Raw genomic sequence first — 12356 nt, 5'->3', positions numbered from 1 at the left:
GTTTTTTATCCAAATTGTGAATTTCAATAATTTGTCTTTTCATAACGATTTATTGCCATGTTTTAGTTTCCACCACCATTTGAGAAGAAGAGCAGAAATTTTGGGCCTTGAGTGACCCAACTCCTACACCAACCACACATTTAGATGCAAGCACCTTAACCCAAGAGACCCAATTAATTTTTCATACATTCTCAAATCCACCCCATAAAAAAATGTCTTCTAATTTTCTCAAGGAAATCATTGATACAAGCAGGGGATTTGAATAGAGAGAAGTAGTAAGTAGGGATACTACTAAGTACCGTTTTGATGAGGGTTAGATGCCCACCAAAAGATAAGGTTTTTGATTTCTATGATGGAAACTTTGATTAGAACCTTTTAACATGTTCCCAATGTTTTAAGGTGACATATGTGCACCTACCGAAACCCCTAAGTAGTTGAAAGGAAGAGAACCGGTGACACAACCAAGTAAACGTGCCTAATTTTTTTTTCCAATGATGAAGTGCCAATTCTAGAAGAAACATGAAAACATGTGAGGATCCGAGAGAGGTTACAAATATCATAATAACACCATTGTCTTGCGAAGATTGCCTCTTCACATTGAATAAGTGAGAGACGAGAGTCTCACTTGTAGGGATCTTGAGACCCATAAGTAGACCTTTAATGCATGCATTTTTCATGGAGAGATTGAGACCCTCCATTTAAATTATAAAAATAAAAGGTGATAGTGGATCTCCTCGTCTTCAGACCAAGATTTTCTTACATCATTCAAAATAAAAACTAGGAGGTTCAACGTAAAACTATTTTGGTTGTGTAAGCTAGAAAAACAACTAGCTCACCATAATAAGAAGATATGAAGTTGTGTGATGTGAATCCAAGCATGAAAATAACCAATTCCATGATACTAATAAGATAACATAGTTTGTGTAAGAATTTCTTATCATCAATCGATGGTGGTAATGATTGTAATCTGAACTTGGATTATCACAATGATGACGTTTTTCATCTAGGAAACGTGATTGAATATAATATATAAGCATAAGAAGCCTGTGGCAATGTTTTCACCTTATCTTTCGTCGAAAAACACTTCAAAGCATGTGTGTCGTCAACGTCAACGAGAAGTATTTTTGTGAACCGATCTTTACTGTGAATATCAGTTACACTAAAGTTGGGATGATGATATTGTATATGATCACTTTTAATGATCATTTATATAAATTACAAGTATAGATAATTTTATGTTTCATTTTATACTTATTTGGTAGTTGTGTGGTAAGTTTACTGAACAAAGCTAAATGTTCATATAATCATAAGTAATCCCATAAGTAACCCACAGTTGACTCAGTAACTTAAAAAATGTAGACTAAAAACAAATATTTACATAGGTATACTATACAAAATAAAATGTATAAATAGTCCAATTGATGTGACATGTACCCTATGTTATCTTTGTAAATCGACTATTCTTAGGTGTGCCAAACCTAACCAATAGAGCGAGGTAAATAAAATTGACTGCTTGTTTTGTACTAAATAGTAGGTGTACACAATAAGCTATGTTTAATCCCAAGGAAACGTCCTAAAGTAAATGCCTTTTTGCGTCAGACACAAGCACTAGTCCAAACACATATTTAAAAGAGGTGGTTTCAATTTGTAACACCCTGTTTCAGGTCATTCCGTAATTTGGAGTCATGACCCGATGATCAAGTATCATAAGGATTTGGGCCTTGTAAAGGATAGGTTTAGGCCCATTTGGATAGTGGATAATGTAGTTATAGGTACCGAGTGTTCGGTTCACGTAGATATAAAGAACATCAAAATCGGAATCGGACTTATAACGAAGAAGTTATGGCCTTCGGAAGATTGTTGGTTCTAGACCCTAGCCGAGTACGATGGGCGTACACTATGAGTATGCCGACGTACTGTCTCGACATCTGGATCACGGAGGCTTCATCGTGCGCGTGGAGTACATATAGTTATGTAGGGCGTACGACTAGCAGGGGCAAGCCCTAAAATTTAGGGTTTGTGCCCTATTTAATCACCTTAAGTCACTCATGGACCTTCTTATGACCAACCTCCACCTCTCCAAAAACCTACGAATGAAACCCTAATTGACATTTGAGTGTTTTGAGCTTAGAAATGAACTTTGAAGGTGATTTTGGTGATTTTGAAAGAAGAGGAACTCTTAGAAGTTAAATTAGTGTGGCTAGAGCTTGTGGATTCAGAAACATCACCAACATGGAAAGCTTTTGGAGGTATAAAGCTCTTAACTTGATGGTTCTTTTGATAAGATCTAGTTAGGCCTTATTTCTATGTTTTTATAGTCCTTTAAACCACGCTTGGGAGCATGAGATACTTCAGAGAATAAGGATGATAGATCTTGGCATTTTTAGGGTCCCTTGTTCATAAAAATGAATTCTTGGTGTGTTATATTGGACCATGCATGATTTAGGGTTCTTATTATGGGCTTTATTGAGGATTGGGTCCATTAAGACATCCAAAGGAGTAAAGTTGCCAACTTTATGTGTTAACACATCATTTAGGATCAGATATAAGATTAGACAAAGTGGCTTAATCGATTAAGCACTTAATGGCAAGTTTTGGGCCACTGTGGAGTACGTTGGGTGTACCCAGCTCATACGCGGTGCGTACTAGCCAAAAGCAGAGTACATTGGGCGTAAGTCTAAATACGTTGGGTGTACTCAACAACTTTGACTTTTGTTGAGTTTTGCGATTTGGGCCTTATTTAGACTACTAGGTTTTGGGGCTTGTTGGGCCACTATTCCTTTTGACTTTGGGACATTTTTAGGCTTTGTACCTTTTTGGATTTGGGCCCATGATGCGCTTTGGGTGTCATTTGGGCCATAGTGGGCTTTTGGAGCCATTGGGTTGGGCCATGGTTTTTGAGCCAATTGAGGAAAGGGTAATATGGTCTTTTACCATGGGAGTTGGACAAATGAATTAGATTCCTTGTTATATATTATGGACCAATTATTAATTGCGGTTTTATTTGATTGAGTAGCATGGGGATTTTCCGGATCAGCAGTCCGAGCGTTTATTTGAGTTCTAGCGGTTTGAGGTGAGTTTCCTCACTGTGTTTAGCGAGTCAAAGGCACCAATGACAACCTATGGTTTATTATGATTAGGATGCTAGTTGTCTGTGTGACTTTTGCATGAATGTTATGTGATATGTATACTGGGCGGGGTCCAATGCTAGGTGGAGCCTGATTAGTGTATTGTACGCTATTTGTTTTAGTGATTCTTTCTTGTGTTTTATGTGTCTGTATGGATGTCGGGCGCGGCTTGATGAATGTGATGAGGCGGGGGTCATCTCATGATAATGACAAATCTATTCCAAGCGGGGCTCGATGCCCGGCGGGTTTATGTAAGCATTATTTTAGCATATTTTCTTAATCATTTTCACATGTTGTGTATATTTAGTATGAATTTCATATGTTTCATTAAATCGTTGGTTTGACACAATTTTACTTATTTAAGTTTAAATTTGTGCAGATTTATGTAAGCATGTAATGACATCTTTGTGCACCGATAGAAGTTGCATGGAAAGCGTTGCAACCACGTTTGAAGTCATGTAGCAATATCCATGATAAAACAATAAAACGAAGTGATTTAAAGATTTTTTGGGAATTTGGCAGCAATATGTTGTCTTGATCAAAAGACGGGATCGAAGGGTAAACATGGTCCGATCGAGCTGAAATTTTACCAATGTCTTTATAACTTGTTGATATTTAATCTGAACGGTTGAGATTGAATTTGGACTACGTTTGTTACACCTTTGGGCCCGTAAACAATAGAAAAAATTATGCCCCATATCATAAAATGGAAGCCCGTTTTGTGATTTTAAGTCATCCCAAAACATGATGTTCGGCTGAATTCCAATAAGCCCAACATAAAATAATAGATGACCCAATATCCCTTTTTTCCTTTAGACCGTTATTGAAGTCAACAAATATGGGAAACATGTGGAGGTTAAGGGAATTAAAAAGGTTTTAGTTTCTATTATTCAGAGGGGGGATTTATACGTACGACCAAAGAAGAAAAGGAAGAATGAACTTAAAGGTTTCAAGCATCAAAAACAATCTTTTGATTTCCTGTTCTTAGGAAAAAATAAACAGATAATATGGCCAATTGTCTGTTCATTAACCACAAACATTTATACAGAATATATGGAGAGTAAATAAGAAAATACAATAATAGATAATATATGCCAAACCAGTAGGAGCTTGATAGGAACTATCTATAATCGTGAATACCCCACCCCCCCCTTTCAAGCGAGCGTTGGAGGTCTTAGGCCTTAGGCCTAGATGACCTCGAAAAAACTCAAACGTTGGTTAAGGAAGCGATTTGGTGAAGATACTTCCACTAGGAGCTTGATAGGAACAAATTTGGTATGAAGTTTCCCGCCTAAAACCAACTCGCGAACAAAGTAATATTCAATAATATGTTTAGCATGTTTGTGAGTAATCAGATTTCGGCTCATAAAACACCACTAAAACACCACTGAGATTATCACATAATAGAGTAGGTCGACCAGACGATAAGACATTCAAATCAAGCAAAAGGTGGTGATCCAAATAATTTCAATGGTCGTATTTTCCATAGCTCTGTATTTGGATTCACAACTGGATCTAGAAATAGTAGGATGCTTTTGGGGGCTCCATGAGACCAAGTTACCTCCAAGAAAAATTGACTAACCATACGTTGATCTTCTAGTTTCAATGGGTCTTGCCCAATCCGCATTAGAGTATCCAACAATAGAATGGTTAATTGGACGTTTAAAGACCAACCGATGCGAAAGGGTGCCTATGACATATTGTAGAACCTTTTTTACTAACTAAAAGTGAGAAGTTGTTGGATATAGAAGTTGACTAGCCTGATTGACAGCGTAAGAGAGATTTGGTCGAGTGATTGTTAAATATTATAGAGCTCCAGTCAAAGATCGATAGTAAGTTGGATCTGAAAAGACGGTGTCTATTGAAGAGAACACATCGGTAATACTCTTAAGTAGTACTCATAGGCATGGTTGTAAACTCGCTACTTGGTACTCGTTCGGCCGACTACTGAGTAGCGAGTACTCGGGAGTACTCGAATTCGGTAAATCATGTAGAAATATTTTTAGAGAAATTATATATGTCAATATCTTAAGTTAAAAACATAATTTGATTAAAATATATAACAAAATTAGTTAAATGTGAATATACAAAAATAGAAAAACACACAATGGTCTCACTTCGTGAATAATTACAAAAAATTTAAGATATGTATGTAGTAATAATCATATGTGTATGTGTTAAATAATAAATCATTAAGTATATTATACATATTAATCACCAAGATGACCGAGTTTTACAACACTGCTCGCTTTAATAAGGGGATGATCGGAGAGTACTCATATTCTGAACTCGCCTCGGTAAGGGGCCGAGTAGGGAGTAATGGAGTACTCAACCGAGTAATCGGCCAACTCGACGAGTTTTACAACACTGCTTAAGGGTAGCGAAAAGCCATCTCGTTTCAAAATTTCTGAGGCATATTCCGTTTGGGATAGGGACAAGACATTTGGTGTGCATGTGACCTCAAGGACAAGGCATTTGACGTACATGTGACCTCAAGGCCAATGAAATAACTCACTTCACCAAGATCTTTTGTGTGCGAATTCTGTGAAGAGAATCACTGAAAATACATATTTAGATTTTTATACTTCTAAAAACACAATATATATATATATATATATATATATATATATATATATATATATATATATTTGTGTTTTTAGAAGTATAAAAATCTAAATATGTATTTTTATGTTTTTACAAATATAGAAATATAAATATGTATCTGTAGATAAATGCGTATTTATACTTTTGAAAAACATATTTACATGATGTTTAGTTAAAAAAATCATAAATAAATACGGTTTTCTGCATAAATACACACACACACACACACACACATATATATATATATATATATATATATATATATATATATATATATATATATATATATATATATATAGAGAGAGAGAGAGAGAGAGAGAGAGAGAGAGAGAGTGAGAGAGAGAGAATAAAAACTTAAAAGTTTTGTTGCAAATTTGATTTAATGATAACTTGGAAACCTACTCCTACATGTAATAAAGCAAAAAAAAAATTTTGGCATTAACAAATAAGAAATCTTCACAATGACTAACTTAACAAAATTTGACAAATTAAGGACTTTAATGTCAAAAGCCAAAATATAAATAACGGAACATGATCATTGTCAATGTTTGTTTACTTAATTAAACAAACATAAAATCTTGTACATGTTCGTTTGTTTATTAAGTAACGAACATCATTTCAAACGATTCACGAACAATACGTCGAACGATTGTTAGCATGTCCACAAAAAGCCAAATCCACACCGGAAGTAAAATTTTTACACTTTGGTTATACCACCTCTCTGCTACACACCAAGTGCAATTTACATATTTTGAACATTTCTACATGAATACATATATTTTTGAACACCCTTACATGATACAGTCAACGACCCAAAACACATACCTAATGTTGCCACAAGCTTACAGAAATAATATTCTAAAATAATCAATATCTTTGGTATGGTGCCCATTTGTTCTTAAATTGGATTCATTACGCGGGTATTAGATTCACACAAAATGCTAATATGGTAGTACAACAAACAAGTTTTCTGTAAATAGGATTAACAGTATTTAAAAAATGCCACAAAAACCCAAGCACAAATGAAATGTTCACCTAGCTTTCATTACAAAAACACCTGTATCATTTGCATCGAGTTCTAGTTATGGGAAATTATTTGGGAAGAGCAGAGAACAAAAGAAAAACTCCCAAATGCATTTGTTGTAACATCTTCATATGTTTGTGGTATTTGAAGGCCATGTTATAGTGGGGTCGCAAATCCTGTCAAGCAAATAAAATGAAAGTAATGTCAATATAAAAGTTATTTGAGAATATGACAACACTAAAAAGTTATTTCTAACTTAATGCAGAAAGAACAACTTAATAGAGAAAGGCGACAAAACATGACATGACATAACATAACAAGTTATGTTATGTTATGTTATGTTATTCACTAGGCGAATAATGTCAATGGGACAAAAATTGTAATATTGTCTCATCCAAAAAGGTATTATTAGACTATCTTACATGATGTGAATAGAGCAAGTTCTAACAAGTCTATGTAGTGCTTTTATTACATTGTAAGGTTAGTCAAGATTTATGTGAATTCAAAACCAGACATAATAACAATACATAGCAAATAATGGCATCACCAAAACAAAAGGGAATTATGGGATAGATTGACTGAAACAATTTGAAACTTGAAATACAAAAAGCAATTTGAAGCAATGCACCTTCAGATAGTGTACCCCACTGGCCAACCTTGGAGGACAACATTGAGTTGAGCAATGCTGAAGCAGTTGCTGAATGAAGAGGCATCAGAGACTGCATACCACCCAACTCCACTGGAAGCCTACAATAAAAGTGAATATTTTAACTATAAGTTGCTTCTAAATTCTTGTTATTGAAGCTTAACATACATACCTATCAAGATACTGTAACAGTAAGTAGCTTACACTAACTTTAAAGACAAGATCTATTCATTATCTGATTCCAATTGTGTATGTTGCAATAGCCACTTCCAAAACACACGCCCAGATGCACCCTAAACTCTCTACATTCAATCCTTGACCTAAAAAGGAATTCATTTCCTAATTCATAATCACACTTAATTTCAGCTATTCCATGTGTTTCAAAATGGGAAATTTCTCGAATTTCTGAAGATCACCTAGATGTGCGATTGTGATTGGTGAATTGAGGATAATGTCTAACTCTTCATATAGTAAATTGACATTCCCCAATCATTCATCGTCTCTTAAACATAAATGTAAACGAAATTCTACAAATGAATGTCTTATAGACCAACAGAAGTGACAGATTTTGATACAAAATGTATATGTTTCGTATTTAGTAATCGAATAAAAAAGGTTTGTATGCAGAAATGAACCTGGACAACAAACGAGGGTTTCGGCGACCGGAGATGCTAGAGAAGGTTTTACAAGTCTCCGGCGACAATCCGGTTGTACTAGATTGAGATTGGAATTTACGGGTGGAGGTGAGAAATGACCTCACTCGCTGAAGAGCCTGTTTTCCTGAATTGGACGCCATTGTTGATTAGAGTCGCGAAGCTCTCTTTCGTTCAAAATCAACGTCTTATTAAACCCTAACAGTGACGCGGGCAAAGTTAACGGGTGTAAAAGCCTTGGGCCTCTGCTACTTAGTCCACCAGAATTATTTATTTAATTTCACTTTCACGTCCAAAATAAAATATTCTAAAAATCCTATTTAATAAATGAAAGTTTTTTTTTTTTTTGACACGTGTCAATCTCTCATTATTTTTGAACTTGTCATTTTATTATATTTTTAGAATATATAATATCCACATGTCAATTTGTAAGTTTTTTTATATTTTAAATTAAAAGCCACATAATACTTATATATTTATATATGTAAAGTATTGAATGTAATTAATAGTATCTTCATTCCTTATTTTAAATTTTATTAAAAAAAATACTTAATGTTTTTAGTATTTAATCTTTTATTTAATCAACCTGTGTAATACACGGGTTTTACACCTAGTATATAGAATGTAAACCAAAGATCTTGATTCTTGTGTAGTAAACGGACAGGATATTAGACCAACAACATTTCTGTGTAATTTACAATTATTCAGTTGAAATTATAAAACATAGTCTAGTATTTTCAAATATTTGAAAATTTCTGTCATACAAACTTTTCATTTTTGTTTTTAAGCATCCAATATTGTTTTCAAGCTACTTCCCCTTACTTCATTTTCTTGCATCATGTGTTGGCCAGTACCCTTCGTCTTCTCCGATCATTGATGATTGTATTGGACTAACCACATAACCCAATCAATTTTCGATCCGACCACATAACCAAATTTGCAGGGCTTCAGATTCACCACAACGTTTCCTCTACGTGGGTATGTGTGTGATTTACAATTTGGATTAGCTGCCTTCCAAGATTCTTCAACCCTCCATCGTCTCCACCATCAATCAAAACTAACCTAATATTCCATAACCTTGGTTTTCCTACATAACCAACAATTATCAGATAACCAAGTGCATGTGTGTGTGATTTACAGTTTGGATTAGCTGCCTTCCAAGATTCTTCAACCCTCCATCGTCTCCACTACCAGTCAAAACTATCCTAATATTCCATGACCTCGGTTTCCCTACATCAACAACAATTATCAAATAACCAAGTGCCTTCCACTCTTGATATTCCATCTCGTCAGCCTCCGACCTAGAACCCTATGTTATTCTTATCGATGCAGGCCTTTAAAGTGATTTTAATGCAAGATCGAAGCAAAATCAAGAATTTGAAGATGCAAAGCACCCTAATAGAGTGTGTAAGCTTGAGAAATCCATTTATGGATTGAAACAAGTGTCTCGTAGATGGAGTCTTTGTTTTGATGAGAAAGTCAAAGAGTTTAGGTTCTCAAGAAGCAAGGATGAGTCCTGAGTATATGTCAAAGTTAGTGGGAGTATAGTTAGCTTCCTCGTATTGTATGTGGATGACGTACTGCTCATAGGAAACGACGTCCCAACCTTGCAGGAGGTTAAGTCCTGGCTTGGGAAATGTTTCACTATGAAGGACCTCAGAGAAGCAATTTATATTCTGGGGATAAGGATATTGAGAAATAGGAGTAAGAGAATGATATGACTCAGTCAAAGCGCTTACTTGGATAAAGTGTTGAAACGTTTTAGCATGGAGAATTCCAAGAAAGGGGAGTTACCAATATAAAACAATACCAAGTTGAGTAAGACTCGGAGTCCGAGTATCGATGTCGAGATAGCAGAGATGAGTAGAGTACCTTATGCTTCCGCAGTTGGCTCAATCATGTATGTTATGACATGTACTCGCCCTGATGTGGCCTTCGCTTTGAGCATGGTCAACATATATCAAGGGAATCCTGGTAGAGCTCATTGGATTGCGGTAAAGAACATTCTTAAGTACCTACGAAGGACTAAGGACTAGTTCCTTATCCTCGGTGGGATTGATGACTTGAGAGTGCGAGGGTATAGTGACACCAGTTTTCAAACCGGCTGAGATAATTTCCGCTTTCAGTCGAGCTGAGTCTTTACCCTAAATGGAGGAACATTGACTTGGAAAAGTTCCAAGCAAGAGACTATAGCTAATTCAACATGTGAATTAGAGTACATAGCAGCAAGCGGAGCATCGAAGGAGGTGATATGGATAAAGAACTTCATTGGAGACCGTGGAGTTGTACCAGCCACAAAAAGGAGTCTATGGAGATTTTTTGTGATAACGAGGGTGCGGTTACCTTAACCAATGAACCAAGGGATCATGGTAGATCCAGACACATCAGATCCCCTTTCGAAGGGACTGAGTAGGGTTAAGCACTTGCAGCATGTTAGGAGTATTGGGCTGAATGAGGATATTAGTTTTAGTGATCAGATAGTATTTAGAAACTTGTAATATATAAAATGTAATTGAGATTTGATGATTAAATAAAGGAGTTTTATTTATGAGTGAAGTCACTATCTTGTGTTGATTTTTTACTGTTGTTTCGTTTCGCATGTTTTGACTTCCAGAATAATAAGATTATTCAAACCGTCCACAGTCGATATACTTTGGAAGTAGGTATTGAGGCAAGACCGTCATGAATTGGCTTGTAAATTGTCTAAAGAATTTAGACATAGCAAAAGTTTGTTGCAACTTTCATGAGTGCTCCCGAAATATGATTTAAGTATTGGATTAAACCCGCGCTCACATGAATCACTTCATGGAATTTATCATGAGTGATTGTGAGATGAAATATCATACAGTCTTTAAACCTAGATATATGAGTTGTTGTTTGCGAGTTGGTTGTGCATTGATAATGCATAAACGCATCAGTAACTTGATGTTATAAAACACATTGTTGTGTACGATTTAATGAGTAAATAGTACAAGCATATAAGTCAAAGTTTGTATGTTCCTTTTATCCTATGAGGATTAAAAGCGATATTTTGGGCCCCTCGATGATCTTGTTTTGACTTATGTGTCGGGTCCGGTCAGGACTAAGTTGATGTGTTCAATTAAGTTCTATGTCAGACAAATTGGAAATCAGGAAACAAACTGTTGGACAATAAGTATGATTATGCTCCAAGTATTTGTCCACACGATATCTTGAGAACGGAGGACTATACGATCCCTTTCTATAGGACGTGTCAGGGTTCGACAACAACTTTTGAGAACTACGATTGCTAATCAGATTTTAAAGTCGTACTTGCATTTATAGTTATTAGACTTATCCAAGTGGGAGACTATTAGATTAGGTGTCTAAGCCCATAACTATAATTGGTATGTACTTGACCCGATAGTGGCATGGTCCTTTTGGGTTGCCTTCACCATAGCAACTTGACTGGATGAATTATGGAGAAAGAGGTTAATTATGATTTATTAATATATTATAGGAATAATATATTAAAAGAGAAATCATATTATTTAATTAATATTGGTCAATAATTAATTTTATGGTCAAAAGAGATTAATTAAATTATGGGGACTGATATTGTAATTATAAGATAATTGCAAAATGGGTTGTGAATCCCTAAGTAAAGGGATGGATGAAATTCTTGTGGAATCCCACATAGAATTCGTCCATGGTAAGGGTTCTTGAAGGATCCTATGAGCTGCTTAGGGCTTAAGCAACCAGATTAGGTATTTGACTGAAACCCGAACTGCTCAACTATATAAGGAACCCCTTGTACACCTAAAATCGGCTACCAAAAACCCTAGAAGTATCTTAGAGCCGATTTTAGCCTTCTTCCCCCCCCCTCTCTCTCTCTCCTATTCATCCAACTTGCTATTGGGTCTGGGAGATGACTCAGTGATTCAGTTTGGGTTTTCAAGCACTGGATCGCGTATTGACTCGACGAGTCTGTTAGAGACTCGACGAGTCGAGTCGGGAAATTCTTGAATCAGTAGGGACTCGATGAGGGGAAAGTTGCGCTCATCAATAGGACAACATGGACTGTTGACCATTGACCAGTGACTTTGACTTTGACTGGGGATTGTCTTGTGCCTTTCAAGGGCATTTTGGTAATTGAGTATTTATTTAGTGGGTCACTCATGGGTACATGCGAGGCTGTTGGAGCTATATCTGGAGGAGTGGACAGTATTATCCCGAGCAACTAGCGAGGTGAGTTATCCTTACTATGTCAATAGGGTCTAAGAAACTAAGGCCGACCCTTTAGGTTGATATTCTGATTATAGTATGATGTATATGATTATGAC

The 12356-nt window shown here is 35.8% G+C and overlaps 1 long non-coding RNA gene across 1 annotated transcript; it reads right to left on the bottom strand.

Moving 5' to 3' along the window:
* Nucleotides 1–6623: 6623 nt before the first annotated feature.
* On the bottom strand, nt 6624–8262 carry LOC145097871 (uncharacterized). The gene is made up of 3 exons (XR_013704517.1): nt 8038–8262; nt 7385–7503; nt 6624–6932 (listed from the first exon to the last, which is right to left on the bottom strand). It is a non-coding gene; the product is annotated as an uncharacterized LOC145097871 (long non-coding RNA).
* Nucleotides 8263–12356: the final 4094 nt, after the last annotated feature.

This window comes from Lactuca serriola, chromosome 4, assembly GCF_051521515.1.
Source record: "Lactuca serriola cultivar US96UC23 chromosome 4, Lser_US96UC23_V15, whole genome shotgun sequence".
NCBI lineage: Eukaryota > Viridiplantae > Streptophyta > Magnoliopsida > Asterales > Asteraceae > Lactuca > Lactuca serriola.
This window is presented reverse-complemented; position numbering and strand designations above follow the sequence as displayed.